At 37.7% G+C, this 17,531-nt stretch overlaps 1 long non-coding RNA gene across 3 annotated transcripts in view; it reads left to right on the top strand.

Annotated features, from left to right (window-relative positions):
• LOC144283789 (uncharacterized) overlaps positions 1–9,314 on the top strand; it is a 50,550-nt gene extending 41,236 nt beyond the window's left edge. The window contains exons 4-5 of one of the 3 annotated variants that reach the window (XR_013352353.1): positions 7,075–7,154; positions 8,907–9,314. This is a non-coding gene — a long non-coding RNA (uncharacterized LOC144283789). The remainder of the gene's footprint in view (positions 1–7,074; positions 7,155–8,906) is intronic. The other 2 variants (XR_013352352.1, XR_013352351.1) reach the window with 2 other exon arrangements.
• The last annotated feature ends 8,217 nt before the right edge of the window (positions 9,315–17,531 follow it).

Raw genomic sequence — 17,531 nt, 5'->3', positions numbered from 1 at the left:
AAGTTTCTCAATGAGTTTTATGAAGTGGACTGATGAAACATGTTCATTATCACAAGTTGAACTAATGGTGATTAAATGTTCCAGCAGCTGGGCCCTGTTAATAGAAGAATAAACTGGGGCTGACACTTTATGTAAACTCAAGTGGAATGTGAGGGAAAAGGCTAGGGAAGTTTTCTTATTGCTCAAGACTATTCCCCTTTGCAATCAAGAAATGTGGGAAATAACTGAAGTGGTTATTTCATAGTTGATTTCTTAAGCAATGCTTTGAAATTTTTTTCTATTAAATAAATCTTAAGTGTTTCCTTTGTGCAGAGCATGAACTAGTTGCTTCAAGGGATAAGACATGCCACTCGCCGTTGAGAATCTAACACGACACAAAAAGGGAAACACTGGGTGCACTCATGACTAAAAGGAGATTAAGAGAGGGTCAGATAGGTGATACGGGGTTTTGAAGAAGGAAGAAATGTATGTATGAGAAAAGCAAGAGCAGCATCACTGAAGCAATGGCAGAGCTTCAAAAACTTGAGTGAAATTTTCTCAGGCAGATGTGATTGAGACTTCTGGTTTCCAATAATGCAGTCTAGGTTATCTGGAGTCCCATTCTGACAGAAAACGTAAAAAGGAGAGATAAAATATTTTTAAAAACTCTTGTAAAAGTTGAACAGCCAAGGGACGCCTGGGTGGCTCAGTGGTTGAGCATCTGCCTTCGGCTCAGGGTGTGACCTGGGGTCCCAGGATCTAGTCCCACATGGGGTTCCCCACGGGGAGCCTGCTTCTCCCTTTGCCTATGTATCTGCTTCCCTCTCTGTGTCTCTCATGAATGAATAAATAAAAATCTTTAAAAATATAAATAAAAGTCGAAACAGCCAAAACAATGACGAATTATTAGATCAAGATTTGAAGAAAATCAGGAAATCAGAAAATCAGAAAAATAAGTGGTGTATAAAAGACCCCTTTGTCCCTAAGTAGGTTTGCTCATTCTCCCAAATCTGAACTTTGATTTTGGTGACCCAAATATAATGGCCAGTTTAATGGAACACACCTGTCACTGAGTTTGTAATCCAGGACACTGCTCAGATAGACTGAAGACCCAGGTGAAAACCAGCCCTCAACCATATTTCACACTAAATGGCTAAGTCCAGGTAATATTAAACTTCAAGCTTTAAGATTTAAGGTGGTCCTGGGTTGATGGAGATTTGGAACACAAATCAACTTGGGAAAATGCAATGAATAGTACATGGGCATGCACCATTACCGAGCTCAATATACTTTGCTTACTGCCGGTAAGGATATGACCATATCCATGCAGACACTGGCGTTACTAACATTGTGTAAGGGTGTGTGTGTGTGTGTGTGTGTGTGTTGATGACACTATAAATTGACACTTGTAGCTGTTACCACATATTTTTTTGTATATTATTTTATTGGAGTTTGATTTGCCAACACATAGTATAACACCCAGTCCTCATCCCACGAGGTGCCCCCTCCACTGCCCGTCACCCAGTCACCCCATTCCCCTGCCCACCTCCCCTTCCCCTATCCTTTGTTCCTTTCCCAGAGTTAGGAGTCTCTCATGTTCTGTCTCCCTCTCTGATATTTCCTACTCGTTTTCTCTCCTTTCCCCTATAATCCCTTTCACTATTTTTTATATTCCCCAAATAAATGAGACCATATAATGTTTTTCCTTCTCCGATTGACTTAACTTCACTCAGCATAATACCCTCCAGTTCCATCCACGTTGAAGCAAATGGTGGGTATTTGTCGTTTCTAATGGCTGAGGAATATTCCATTGTATACATAGACCACAGCTTCTTTATCCATAATCTTTCGATGGACACCGAGGCTCCTTCCACAGTTTGGCTGTTGTGGACATTGTTGCTAGAAACATCAGGGTGCAGGTGTCTCAGCATTTCACAGCATCTGAATCTTTGGGGTAAATCCCCAGCAGTGCAATTGCTGGGTCGTAGGGCAGGTCTATTTTTAACTCTTTGAGGAACCTCCACACAGTTTTCCAGAGTGGCTGCACCAGTTCACATTCCTACCAACAGTGCAGGGGGGTTCCCTTTTCTCCGCATCCTCTCCTACATTGGTTGTCTCCTGTCTTGTTAATTTTCACCATTCTCACTGGTGTGAGGTGAGATCTCATTGTGGTTTTTATTTGTATTTCCCTGATGGCAGGTGATGTGGAGCATTTTCTCATGTGCGTGTTGGCCATGTCTATGTCTTCCTCTGAGATTTCTCTTCATGTCTTTTGCCCATTTCATGATTGGATTGTTTGTTTCTTTGGTGTTGAGTTTAAGAAGTTCTTTACAGATCTTGGAAACTAGCCCTTTATCTGATACGTCATTTGCAAATATCTTCTCCCATTCTGTAGGTTGTCTTTTAGTTTTGTTGACTGTTTATTTTGCTGTGCAGAAGCTTTTTATTTTGATGAAGTCCCAATAATTCATTTTTGCTTTGGTTCTCTTGCCTTCACGGATGTATCTTGCAAGAAGTTGCTGTGGCCGAGTTCAAAAAGGGTGTTGCCTGTGTTCTCCTCTAGGATTTTGATGGAATCTTGTCTCACATTTAGATCTTTCATCCATTTTGAGTTTATCTTTGTGTCTGGTGAAAGAGAGTGGTCTAGTTTCATTCTTCTGCATGTGGATGTCCAATTGTCCCAGCACCATTTATTGAAGAGACTGTCCTTTTTCCAGTGGATAGTCTTTCCTGCTTTGTCGAATATTAGTTGACCATAGAGTTGAGGGCCCATTTCTGGGTTCTCTGTTCTGTTCCATTGATCTATGTGTCTGTTTTTGTACCAGGACCACACTGTCTTGATGACCACAGCTTTGTAGTACAACCTGAAATCTGGCATTGTGATGCCCCCAGCTATGGTTTTCTTTTTTAATATTCCCCTGGCTATTCGGGGTCCTTTCTGATTCCACACAAATCTTAAGATGATTTGTTCCAACTCTCTGAAGGAAGTCCATGGTATTTTGAAAGGGATTGCATTAAATGTGTAAATTGCCCTGGGTAACATGGACATTTTCACAATATTAATTCTTCCAATCCATGAGCATGGAATATTTTTCCATCTCTTTGTGTCTTCCTCAATTTCTTTCAGAAGTGTTCTGTAGTTTTTAGGGTATAGATCCTTTACCCCTTTGGTTAGGTATATTCCTAGGTATCTTATGCTTTTGGGTGCAATTGTAAATGGGATTGACTCCTTAATTTCTCTTTCTTCAGTCTCATTGTTAGTGTATAGAAATGCCACTGATTTCTGGGCATTGAGTTTGTATCCTGCCACACTGCCGAATTGCTGTATGAGTTCTAGCAATCTTGGGGTGGAGACTTTGGGTGTTCTATGTATAGTATTATGTAATCTACAAAGAGGGAGAGTTTGACTTCTTCTTTGCCAATTTGAATGCCTTTAATGTCTTTTTGTTGTCTGATTGCTGAGGCTGGGACTTCCAGTACTATGTTGAATAGCAGTGGTGAGAGTGGACATCCCTGTCTTGTTCCTGATCTTAGGGGAAAGGCTCCCAGCGCTTCCCATTGAGAATGATATTTGCTGTGGGCTTTTCATAGATGGCTTTTAAGATGTCGAGGAATGTTCCCTCTATCCCTATACTCTGAAGAGTTTTGATCAGGAATAGATGCTGTATTTTGTCAAATGCTTTCTCTGCATCTATTGAGAGGATCATATGGTTCTTGTTTTTTCTCTGGTTGATATGATCTATCAAGTTGATTATTTTATGAATGTTGAACCCAACTTGCATCCTGGGGAAAAATTCCACTTGGTCATGGTGAATAATCTTAATGTACTGTTGGATCCTATTGGCTAGTATCTTGTTGAGAATTTTTGCATCTGTGTTCATCAGGGATATTGGTCTATAATTCTCCTTCTTGCTGGGGTCTCTCTGGTTTTGGAATTAAGGTGATGCAGAACTCATAAAATGAGTTTGGAAGTATTCTGTCCCATTCTATCCTTCAGAAAAGCTTTAGTAGAATAGGTATTGTTTCTTCTTTGAACGTTTGATAGAATTCCGTTGGGAAGCCATCTGGCGCTGGACTCTTGTGTCTTGGGAGGTGTTTGATGATTGCTTCAATTTCCTCCCTGTTTTTTGGTCTGTTCATGTTTTCTATTTCTTCCCTTCCAGTTTTGGTAGTTTGTGGTTTTCCAGAAATGCATCCATTTCTTCTAGATTGCCTAATTTATTGGCGTATAGCTGCTCATTATATGTTACTAAAATCATTTGTATTTCCTTGGTATTGGTGGTGATCTCTCCTTTTTCATTCATGATTTTATTAATTTGAGTCTTTTCTCTTTTCTTTTTAATAAGGCTGGCTAATGGTTTAACTATCTTATTAATTCTTTCCAAGAACCAACTCCTGGTTTTGTTAATCTGTTATACAGTTCTTCTGGTCTCTATTTCATTGAGTTCTGCTCGAATCTTTATTAACTCTCTTCTTCTGCTTGGTGTAGGTTTTATTTGCTGTTCTTTCTCCTGTTCCTTTAGGTGCAATGTTAGCTTGTGTATTTGAGTTTTCTCCATTTTTTTGAGGGATGCTTTTATTGTGATGTATTTCTCTCTTAGGACTGCTTTTGCTGTATCCCAAAGATTTTGAACAGTTGTGTCTTCATTTTCATTAGCTTCCATGAATCTTTTTAATTCTTCTCTAATTTCCTGGTTGACCCTTTCATCTTTTAGCAGGATGCTCTTTAACCTCCACATGTTTGAGTTTCTTCCAAATTTCTTCTTGTGATTGAGTTCAAGTTTCAAAGCATTGTGGTCTGGAAATGTGCAGGGGGACAACCCCAATCTTTTGGTATCGGTTGAGACCTGATTTGTGACCCAGTATGTGGCCTATTCTGGAGAAAGTTCCATTTGCACTTGAGAAGAATGTGTATTCAGTTGAGTTCGAATGGAAATTTCTGTATATATCTGTGAAATCCATCTGGTCCAATGTATCATTTTAAGCTCTTGTTTCTTTGGTGATGTGCTTAGAAGATCTGTCATTTGCAGAAAGTGCTGTGTTGAAGTCTCCTACTATTAGTGTATTGTTATCTAAGTATGTCTTTACTTTGGTTATTAATTGACTGATATAGTTGGCAGCTCCCACATTAGGGAATAAATATTCATGATTGTTAGGTCTTCTTGTTGGATAGACCCTTTAAGTATGATATAGTGTCCCTCTTCATCTCTTACTACAGTCTTTGGGATAAACTTTAATTTATCTGATATGATGATTGCTACCCCAGTTTTCTTTTGAGGACCATTTGAATGGTAAATGGTTCTCCAACCTTTCATTTTCAGGCTGTAGGTGTCATTAGGTGTCATTTCCTCTAATTTGTTACAACATTTACCACACAACAAAATTGTCATTCTCCAAGTGAATCATGTCAATATAGATAAATATAATTTTTTTAACTTAATAGATAAATGCATTATATGCTATTTTTACTGAGTCTTCCCGTGTTTCAGGCTGTGTTTTCTAACCCTATCACCTTTCTCTTCTGGGGTCTCAAACAACTTCTCAAATAAGGGAAAAGGACATAAGTTTTTCTCTGCTGGCTTTATTTTCTGTGTTCCCTCCCTGTCACTTTCTCTAGACCATCCCCTTCTGCTACCCAAAAAAGATACCCATAATCAGTTAATCCAAGGTGAAAATTGTCAGTTTACCAGCTATACAAATAGCCGCACAGACTTTAAAATCCAGCTTGGTCTTGATTAGAGCACCTTGCGATAGCTACTTAACAGATGGAAGAGGTATTTTTCCTAGAAACATGATGACATTGCACATAGACATATGAAAACAGAATCCTTAAAAGTAATAAGGTTGCCTAGAGTATTGACAAATCACCCAATTTGAGTGTAAGGTAAGGAATAGAGAAGAAATTCAGTCAGAGAGCAGACCTGAGTTGCCTTGGGATGACCATGGTTTTAATAATACTTACCTCTCAAATGTAAAGAAAGCTGGTCATTTTCTAGATCCTAGTCGGGTTAAATAGTGTACCACTTCATTTATCCATCAGCAAGATTAGAAACCTGTTCATAGTTGTTAAAGTATAGATATTTGGTAATATATTTCTTAAGACAATTCCCACATAAAGGAGAGAAGTTAGCAATAGCAAAGTCAGATGGGGTGATATTCTATTGTTTAAACTAACAAGCTGGAAACAAACCTTCATGAAATATCCTCTAGCAAGCCAGAATCCTATCTGCTCAAATAGTAAGACCAATCTTTCCCTTATTTCTTCCCCTTAATTCTCCACTTGCCCCCAAATTTCTTCCTCTTTGCTCTATCATAATGTCTGAGATTCCACTATTGCATTTATTTTTTGGGGAGGGGGGTGGCTAAGGTTTATTTGGTTTTCAAATAAACCACTCACTCCTAAACACCTACTTTATCAAGCTCCCACTGGCTTTTTAGACTTAGCTCCTGGATGGCCTCTTTTATGAATCCCACCTGCCCCCACACCCTGTTCCTGGGGCAACAGCAGCTATTCTGATCAGGCTTTCATTGCCCTGCCCAGCCTGTCCGAGTTCCCAGTATATGACTAGCTCCTTATAAAGTGTCTTAGAAGGTTTGATGGAACAACAAAAGAGACAGTAGGATAAGGAGACCTAAGGGTAGTGAAGAGGGTAGTTAGCAATTATAAATTAGCTGATTGGGGTAGGCTTAATTGAGAAGCTGATATTTGAACAAAGACTTGAAGAAATGAGACAGTTATCCACAGGAATATCTGGAAATAATATATTCCGGGCAGAGGAAAAACCAGAGCAAAAGCCGTAAGGCAGGCATATGTATGAGTTGTTCTAGGGTCATTAAGCAGGTCAGTGTGCATGGAGAGAGTGAGCAAGGGACCTCGTAGGAAATGAGTGTTTATATCCTCCCAATACTCAAATGTTGAAGCTCTAACCCTCAATATGTACTTTGGAAAAAAAAAGACATTTATGGAAGTAATTAGGGCTAAATGATGACATAGAGTAGGATCCTGATCCAATAGGATTAGTGTCTTTATAAGAAGAGACCTCGGAGAGCTCATTTCTCTCTCTCTCTCCCCCTCTCTGCCATGTAATGGCACAGTGTGAAAGTGTTTGTAAACCAGGAAGAGAGTTCTCACCAGAACCTGACCATGCTGGCACTCTGCTCCAGCCTCCAGAATGGTGAGAAAATAAATGTCTGTTGTTTAAGTCACGTGGTCTATGGTTTGTTATAGAAGCTCAAGCAGACCGAAACAGGGGGTGAGGTAGGGCAGACATAAGGCTTCGTTGGCTATTATAAGAACTAGCACCTTTCTGTGAGTGAGTGAGATGGGATGTGATGGAAAGAAAAGTTTTGAATAAATGAATGACATTATATGATCTATGTTTTAAAACACTACTATGGCCGCTGTTTTGAAACAAACTGTGGAGTGAGGGTGGCAAGTATAGAAGCATAAGTCAATTTGAAGATGATGGCCTCCCCAGGTGAGAGAGGCTAGCTCAAAGCAGGGAGGTAGTAGTTGAAGTAGTGAGAAGTGATCAGATTCTAGATACACTTTACAGGTAGATTCAATAAGATTTCCTGACAAAAATAATATCCAATGTGTGGGTAAAAAGAAGTCAAGAAAAATCCCCAAGTTTTTTGGCCTGGACAGTGGAGGGGGTAAATTTGCTGTCAACTATAATGTAGACTTGCAGGTAGATCACATTTTTGGGGATGGTCAAGAGTTCCATTTTGGATATATTAACTGTGAAATGGCTGTTAGATACTGAAGTGGAGTGTTCAGTGGGAAGTTAGATACACAAGTCTGGAGTTCAGGAGAGGGTTCAAGGGTGGAGTTTTAAGTCTGAGAGTCATTGGCACATAGATGACATTTAGTCATAAGACTGGATGAAATCACCAGGGTCTGTTCTTTTCTCTTTCTCCACTTTGAAATTATTTTTCTCCTTCCCTACTCATCATTGCTCTGCTTCTGCATTTTCTAGCATCAGAACAAGGGTAGAGGAACACAGAGGAAGATGACAATTTATATTTATTTATTTATTTATTTATTTATTTATTTATTTATTTATTTATTTTTTACTGAATTTATTTGTGGTTCTTTCTTGGATGACTGGCTGGTTATACATTATTTTGTACCAGGCTACACCTGCAAACTTTTTATGGGCATGTTGGTTTGTTCTCCAAATATTTTTCATGAAGTACTCTGCATCTTTCTGTGCCCTGATTTGGGGTGTGGGCAGGCAAAGATGGGATGCAGGCCTCACTCAACTTCTTATAAACCCCTCTCCTCAACTTCTGCTTCTAAGGCACTATTCCTCTTGTTTCTTTCTGCTGGTGTTTCTTTGATCTAACAGGGCACTCCTTTATAGTGTCCCTTAAAGATGGCTTATGCCATTATACTTATAACTATATATACATGGGAAAGCAGATGGAAAGGGAATGTACTAAAATAATAGCAGTATATTACTATAGGGGGACTTGGGTATTACTTCCTCATTTATTATACAAAATATATTGTAATATGGTTAAATTTCTTTTTCAGTGAAAAAAATATAATTTTTATATACAAATATATATTAGTATATTTTGTATGCAAGAATGTATGTAGTATTTTTGTATAAAATACAAAATGTTTATGTACACATATTCAATATAAAAATACTATATATGTATTTTTTACTGAATATTTACACATATACTTCTCTGTGTATATATCAACAAAGCACAAACACACATATATCTATGTTCAAAGCTTAAAATTACCCTTGTTCTTCCCTGAAGATGACATTGCTAGGATATATTGATTCATTTTAAGACATGAACTACTTGTAAACATTCCAGATTGAAAAGATTATTTATTTATTTATTTATTTATTTATTTATTTATTTATTTATTTATTTAAAAGATTTTATTTATTTATTCATGAGAGACACAGAGTGAGAGACGCAGGGACACAGGCAAAGAGAAGAGCTGGCTCCATGGAGGAAACCTGATGTGGGACTGGATTCCGGGTCTCCAGGATCACGCCTTGGGCTGAAGGTGGCACTAAACTGCTGAGCCACCTGGGCTGCCCTGAAAAGACCTCTTAAATGTAAGTTCATCATTCTTAAGGATGATGTATGTGACCCACTCACTAAGAAGCCTGTTTTCCAGCAGTCCTAATTTAGAGAATATCTATCTGGGGAGTGATTGGTTCAAACCTCTCAATTTGAACAAACCAAGTTTTGGGATGGAGAAGTGTCATGGAAGCAAAACACAAATTATGAACAAATTTAATGAATTAACTACACTGAAATAATTGTTTCTCTCTGTTGTTTTATTCAAAATAAATAAAACAAAATAAAATAAAAATACAAATGGAAAATACAGAATAAATATTTTGCAATTTATTTTGCATAAAAATGGTTTTTTAAAAACAGGTTTACAGGTAGCTTACAAATAAATGATAAAACAAATAATGAAAAAAATTTTCCAGAAAGTAAAGTATAAATGGCTGCAAAAAAAAAAAAAAAAGGAGAGAAAGGAAAAGAAGCCCACCATCATTCAATTAGAGAAATACAGACTCAAACAATAAGATAATAGTTTTCACCTATCAGTCTAGCAAAGACCAAAGTGTTTGACAAAGACTATCACCAGTGCATTTCATTTTCATAGTCTAATAGACGGAGTTTAAATTAGTGCAAATTCTTTGGAACTGTTTTGGCAATGTTCATCAAAATGTAAAATGCACATACACTTTGATTCAGTTATTCCTGTTCTGTATATTTGTACTACAGGTATGGTTGCATAACTTGTATAGACATAAAATGAAAATACATAAATGTTCACTAAAGCATTATTTCTCACATGAAACCAAGTCCAGAAAGACCTAAATGTCTATCAGAATAGACCGGGAAACTGAACAATGGTACATACCAGCAATAACATATTCTGTCCCAATTCCCCATCCTGAACAAGTAAATAGATGAGTAAATAAATGTACTGAAATGAGACTCTCATTTATGTCATCGATATGCTGGTATATGTAGAGAACATTTCTGAGAATATAAGTCCACCAAAACTGGTAAAAATCCTTACTCCGAGAGATGGAAACCAGACAACTCAGCATTTGAGGTGGGAGGAAACTTATCTTTTACTTTAAAAAAATGGCATAACCCTTACACTGTTTAAATTTTTACCATACATATGTTTTTTCAATAAATATAACACATGTACCTATTTGCTGATGTAAGCTTTGGCCCATAGGTAAGAAAGAGCAAATTAAACAAAATGAAATGACAATAGAAATATGGGTCCCTTTTTGACAGATGGTGCTGGGGGGGAATCAAAACTTGAATGACTCCAAGAAAAATGAATCAAAATTGGATCCACCCAGTGAGTTTTGAGGCAAATCTGAAGAATAATGGATAATTTCCAGAGAGGATCTGATTAATGGTTGTTCTTAATGATTGGCTTGCCTCATAGATGAAGGATTCTTCTCACCCACTGATATTCATGTTTTGGAACAGTCACTCTGTAGTGAATCCGACTGACAGGAATAGGAACAGACCAGAGTCATGGATACTACTGGTCAGGAGGCCAATTTCAGGGAAACTGCTAAAAGTTTGAGAGTACCAGAACTAGGACAATGGCAGAAGGATGAGAAAGGAGGACTGAATGGAGAAGGGTAAAGAAGGTGGAGAAGTGGCAGGGCCTAGAGCCTGGCTGGATATGGGGCAGAAGAGGAAAGTTAGTCTATGATGACTCCTAAATCCTTGGCTTAGGCAACTGGATGAACTGTAGTGTTAATAAAGTAGAAAAATAGAGGAACAGTGAGTTTGCCCCTCCTTCACCCTGAGCTCCCTGTTCCATGGGGTAGGGCCAGTCATGGGTAAATAAATGTGTGTTTCAAGGTAGGAGGGGAGGTGCAAGGTGGGGGGACAATTGTTTTCAGCAATGACAATAATTGAATCCCAAGAGTAGAGAAAAATCTCGGTGTCAATGGCAAGTTCTGGAGGGAGGTTTGGTTACATCAGAATGATATATTTTTGTTGGCACCCAGAAGAAAATGCAGAAACAGCTATCAGTCCAGACCAAGATTATAGCATTTGATGATCCAGGGGGGCAAGGCTGGCATTACTGAAGGTAGCAGCAGTCAGGATGTCTTAGATGGCCTGATGACTTACCGTGTCATGGGGAAGAGATGCTCCTCACCTAGAAACACACAGAGGGTCTCTTTCTGGAGGTTTTATGTCTCAGTGTCCCACAGTCTGGGTGTAACCAGGGTGGAGCTGGGTAACTACAAGTGGGAGTAATGGAGATAATAGAGTAATGGAGGATAAACATCAGGATTCCTGGCTTCATGCTGTGGCTCTGCCACTCTCTGGTTTTATAATCTTTGGCAAGTCAGTTATTTGTGTTGATTTAAAGCCTCCCCCCCCACTACACCCTGTGAAATGAGACAAAATATGAAGCAAATGTAATTCTGACAGCTTATATAGACGAGGAGCCAATAACCCAGACTTGAGAGGTTATGGGAAGGCCACCTGGAGGAGGTGATACACAAACTAAGACCATTCCTCAGATCTTAGTTCCTTTATATGTCAGGTCAGGTGCAGGGGAAGGAGGCAGGGTAAGGGGATTTAGGTAGAGGGAACAGCATGAGTATAAGCTTTAGGCCAAGAAATGGATAATACGTTCGCAAAGACTATGGGTAATTTGATGTGGCTCCTAGAGCATAAAGAGATGAATGCCGATTCACTTCTTTAGTTTTTTCATTCACTTTCTAAAGTAAATATGAGTATTAACATTTTATAGAAGAAGAAACTGAAATTCAGAGCTGTTATTTGCCTGAAATCATGTTCTTTGTAAATGCTAGAACAAATAGGATCTGTCTGCCTCAAATCCTGTTTTTAACTATTAATTTTTACCACTTCTCCACATTAACACATTTAGAAGAATGGGGCAGGAGGGCAGGTAAGTAATTAAAGTATACAAACCACAAACATAAGGAAGCAAAAAATTTCTAGTAAAGTTAGTTAAATAAATAAATGACTCCCTAACCATGGTTTCTTCTTGGTAGTTTACTATACCCTTTAGAAGCTGTCTCACATTTAGACATGATTAACACCAGCAGAATCTGATGGCCTTGAGTCTTCTTTACAAATGTGCATAAAAAGCCTCAGCAATTTGATGCTCTTTTGCAACTAATTCAGCCACAATGTTTCCATTTTAGAAAAACCATGTATGTATTCTAGAGACCTACTGTAGGTGTGACTTTTCCTTGAGCCCTCCTTCTAGAATCATTTGCCACATGGTATAGGTCATGCTTATTCATTCTAAGGCATTTTCTTTGTATTTGGAATCTTGCAGGTTCATTTCAATGTAGTTGGGTGTGGATTTTATTTTTCTATCATGCTTCGAATCTGTTGGGCTTCTGAATATGAGGATTTCATCTGTCTACAAAATTCTTCGTCATTATCCTTTCAAATATTACTCTTCATTCCTTGTCCCTCCCCACATTGTCTGGTATTCCTTTCAGAAATAAGTTAGATATTTTCAATACTACTCTGGACATCTCAGCCTTCTTTTTATATAGTCTGTATTTTTATCTCTTTGGTGCATCTTAGATTCATCTAAAATGATGATCTCTCTAGCCAAACCTAATCTATTGACTCACCCCACTGAGCTGTCTACCAGCTACTCTGGAAATGCCCTGCCTTATCCTGGGGTTGCTGCTGGCCATGTCTCTGTGATGTGTCTCTACCCTCCCTTCCTAGGGTGCTAGACCATGAGTGGGTGCATGACACAAACTGTGCCAGCTTGATCCCTTTCCCTTGAAATTTGGAATTTTATATTCTAAAATATTCAGTCTTGTACTTGTGGTCCTGAGATCGTTTTTGCATCAAGCCCAAACCTAGAGCTAATTGTTAGTGTATAGCTTAATAACATGATTATTATTTTTGCCATGATCCACAGCAGCAAAATTTACCACCTGCTTCAGACAGCTTAGAGACAGTTGGAATTGTTAGAATTGTGGATAAGACGATGTAAATAGCCACCATAAAACTGGCCGTCTTAGGTACTGATTGGGAATTGATTTTAACATTTTACTAATAATAAGGATAATACTTTATGATTTTTCATGCTTACTTTCAAAGCAATTTTATTTTATTATCTCCTGTTGACAATCCTGTGAGGAATGAAGATACTTTATTTTGTTTGCCATATTTTCACATTTACAAAAGAGTACAGAGAAGTTAAGACAGAATTGCAGAGCCTAGACCTCTGGACCTTTTGCCCAGGGCTCTTTCAATACATGCATATCACCTCTTGAAAGTACAATAGTTTCTCCTGAGGAAATACATTTTCTCTTTCATCTTTGTTTTCCCCTGTCACATGTGAAGACACACATGTAGTGATCCTTTGAAAGATTCAGTTCATAAGAAACTCTCACTTAGCTGTTTCTGCATTCTAACAGTGTAAGTTCCAGATGGCCTTGCTTGCACTATTTAACTATTATCCCTTGGCCACAGTTTATTGGACCTTTGTGGACACCTGAATCCATATAGCCAATAAGGTCTTCTCACTCAGGAACTGGAAATTGAATATGAGGGAAAGTATGTTACTTTTTGCAGATGACCAGTCATCAAGACTCAAAGATCAGAGAGAAGAGAAAAATCCCAGGTCAGCAGAGAGAGACAAAGACACAGCAGATGACAAGACAAGAGAAAGTCCTCAGGGCTCCAATGTCCAAGGACTGAATCCCTTTCTGCTACAGATTGCATGTTTATGTCCCTTCAAAGTTCATATGTTGAAACTCTAATCCCCACATGATGGTATTTGGAGGTGGGGGCCTTTGGAAAGTAACCGGGTCATGAGAGTAGAATCCTTATGTATGATATTAGTACCCTTATATTGAAAGAAAGAAAAGAAAGAAGAAAAGAAAGAAAGAAAAAAAGAAAGAAAGAAAGAAAGAAAGAAAGAAAGAAAGAAAGAAAGAAAGAACAGACCAGAGAGCTAGTTCTCTTTTTCCATCATGTGAAGACACAGCAAGGAAATGGCCATCTATAAACTAGGACCTTCTCAGGAACTTGACCATGCTGGCACCCTGACCTTGGACTCCTGGCTTCTAGACCTGTGAGTAATAAATGCTTGTTGTTTAAGCCAACAACTTGGCCTAATTTGTTAGCAATTTGGTAATTTGGTAATCTGTTAGCAGCCCCAACTGACTAAGACATTTTCTGAAACAGCACTCCTATTCATTGGCTCCATGAGAACATCATTCATCTGTTAACACATTTTTTCCTTCAGAAATAATAAAAAAGAAATATGTTTATTCACTCAATATGGTGTTGCATATGCAGAAATTCTACCTAGAAGAAGTTAAATGACTAGAACACAACTTTAGCTCTGTGTTTTCCATTTCATCTTTCTGAGGCATCATCCTTGTGATTTTCCTTGGGTCTAGATGGTCCTAAGTTTCCTTCCCTTCCTCTTCCAACTCAATGACTTTACAGTTTCCTGGGTTGGATTACTTTACTTGGCTGATGCTGTCTATTAGGTTTGCTCTATTTAAGAGTAAATTCTTAGAAATTAAGACAATTCTATATAAGTGTATAAACCCCATTTTCTTCTTACTAAATGCATAGGTTTTATAATGAATAAAAAATTTCTCTAAAAGAGGTATTTCAGATTTGAAGACTATAGATAAACCCAACTTTATACTGACATCCAAATTTGTAGGTGACTAAAATAGGGAGCAAGTTAAAGCCTTTGGAACTCAGAAGTCCAAGCAATCAAGAGGTCAGAATGTTGATAAGCTAATCAAGAAATATACTGTTAAGAATAATCTCAAAAGATGGAGTTGAGTGAAAAGTCTGTCAAAAGCCAGATCCAGGGATCCCTGGGTGGCGCAGCGGTTTGACGCCTGCCTTTGGCCCAGGGCGCGATCCTGGAGACCCGGGATCGAATCCCACGTCGGGCTCCCGGTGCATGGAGCCTGCTTCTCCCTCTGCCTGTGTCTCTGCCTCTCTCTCTCTCACTGTGTGCCTATCATTAAAAAAAAAAAAAGAATTAAAAAAAGCCAGATCCACTAAAAAGTTAAGTGGAAAGTACACCAAGGAAGAGGTAGACTCCATTAAAGTATACTGAGCCTAACAGGGAAACCTCTCACCTACTATATGAGTTTGGGAGATTATTCTTCCAACATAATAGAAATTTCATTACCTCTTCTTCCATTATTTCCACACAAGTAGCCAATCTCCTGCCTGAAAACAATGTTTAAGTTGTCAGAATGAGTAAAGAAGGCAGTTCATTTTAGTCATAAATTAGCATAAGTTGGTGCTACTTTCAAAGAAAACTCTGGAGGATGTTCAAGCTCACAGGTACCAGTGGCTCTCCATACCCATATAGGATGTGACGTTCCTTGTGTGACCATCAGTTAGGAGCACTACAATATAAGCAGAGCTACAAGTTAACTATACAAATACACAAGATTTCCCATGTGTGGTGCCTTTAAGAAAAAAAAGCAAAAACTCTGAAGAATAAAGAAAAAAGCTTACATATTTGGTAAGCTGAAAACTAATAACAGCCATAATCACTTTACATGTGTAACCTCTACTTCCCCCAAGATAAAGCCAAGTAAGGACAAATGAAATCATACAAATCCCAAGGTTAAGTGAATTAACCAAAATGATGTAACTTATAGCTGTGGATCTGGAACATTAAACCATAGCTATATGATTCACAAATTCAAACTCTTCCCACCACATTGACACGTAACTGTCAAGGTGATCCTCTGGGCGAATCATAAGTCCACATACCCTTAATTTATTTTCCTGTTTATTTTTTAACTAAAAAATCCACAAAATTTAGGTTTTCCATTAGGACTGGTCACCTCTCTCTTCTTACATACTGCTATGGCTTAAAACTCCTAGCTTGATTTCTTTCCCCAGAAGTCAATCCAAACACACTCCCATTGTCACCTGCCTGTCCTTAGTGTATCTTTTCCATTCACCAATTTGCAAATTCTATTTGGAGTCTAGTTTCTAAAAATGTTGGAGATAAATTTTTTTCAAAGGGGAATTTTTTTTTCTTAAATTTTTTTTCACCATATATGTCTATTGCCTGCCTTGCTGATCTGAACGAGACAGTTCTAGTAATTTTCGATCATTTTTATATTAATTGGGGATATTTATAACACAGGTCAACTAGGATAGTGTGTTAAATAGAAGGTATGGATCAATGGTTCTCAAACTTGGTCATGCATCAGAATCATCTGGAGGGCTTGTTGAAATACAGACTGTTGGGCTGCACCCCAGTTTCTGATCCTGTAAGTCTGAGCTGAGGCCTAATAATTTGGATTTCTAATGAGTTACTGGGTGACGGTAATTCTGCCAGTCTTGGGACCACACTTTTGATTTTCTGGTATAGACTCATTAATCTTACTGTAATTTTATTCTGACCTATAGCAGAGTCTGTATATACTCATAAATATCTTTAATTAAAAGAAAAGAGAAAGTATGAATATGAGAATCCTTGGCATTGATTATACCTGTTGGTAATCTTTTTAATAATAATCATCACCCATTCAGCCTCAGGATCCAAACAAAATAATTTCTCATCTTTCAGTGTGACTCTGAAAAAAAAAAAAAGCATTTTGGGTAAATGATAACTATATGTAAATCAATAATGCTTTGAATTTATTGATTAAAAGTTCAATAACATGAAATTTTATGCTTAAAATGGATATGGATTTATTTCTCAAACTACATTAATCATATTATTGGAATATGGTTTTCAGTCATACCAGTGTACATAATGAAATCTTAAAAATCAATTAAAGAATAATTTTTTTCTTAGACTTTTTGGGTTATCAACAAGTCAGCAAACATTTATTGGACTTGTGCTACACAGGTGTTAGACTCTGGAAAATCTACACAAAGGTAACAGCTTCCTGGCTGCCAATTATCAACCACTTACTATACATTCTTTATCATCATACCTGTGCTAATTTTGCTGGCTTTTGGACCTTGCTAAAGTCTCACTTACTGGGGGAGGGAGGGCGAACACAAATTGCTTATTTAAATTAAGTCTGTAGTTTAAATTACTTCTATAGTTTTCAAGTGTCCTTCACAGAACCACAAGTCTCTACCTCTTTGAAGTTCCTTACATGAGGACCAGATCATAGTGAAAGTGATAATGATGATAATGTAGCAATAACCTCTGAGCAAGTTACCAAAACAAAGACAGCCTCAAAACATCAAACATAATGGTGAAAACTTGTAAGTATTCCCTTTGAATGCAGAAAGAAGAGTCCAAAAGCTATCTCCAAAAGCTAGAAAGATAAAGGCATAAGTTTCCAAAGAAGGAAACTAAACTGCCATTATTGCCAGATGATGTGACTACCCAAGTAAAGAATTCACAGTTACAAAATTAACTAAAAATTTTATCTCTAAATCCTAAAAACAACTGAAACATAAAATTTTATAAAGCTATTCTTTACAACAGCATCAAAAAATATAAGGTGACTAGAAATGTGCCTTTTTTTCTTAAATAATAAAAAGGATATGTA

The sequence above is a fragment of the Canis aureus genome, chromosome 14 (genome assembly GCF_053574225.1).
Source record: "Canis aureus isolate CA01 chromosome 14, VMU_Caureus_v.1.0, whole genome shotgun sequence".
Taxonomy (NCBI): Eukaryota; Metazoa; Chordata; class Mammalia; order Carnivora; family Canidae; genus Canis; species Canis aureus.
Note: the sequence above shows the minus strand (reverse complement) of the source record. Positions and strands in the feature narration are given on the sequence as shown.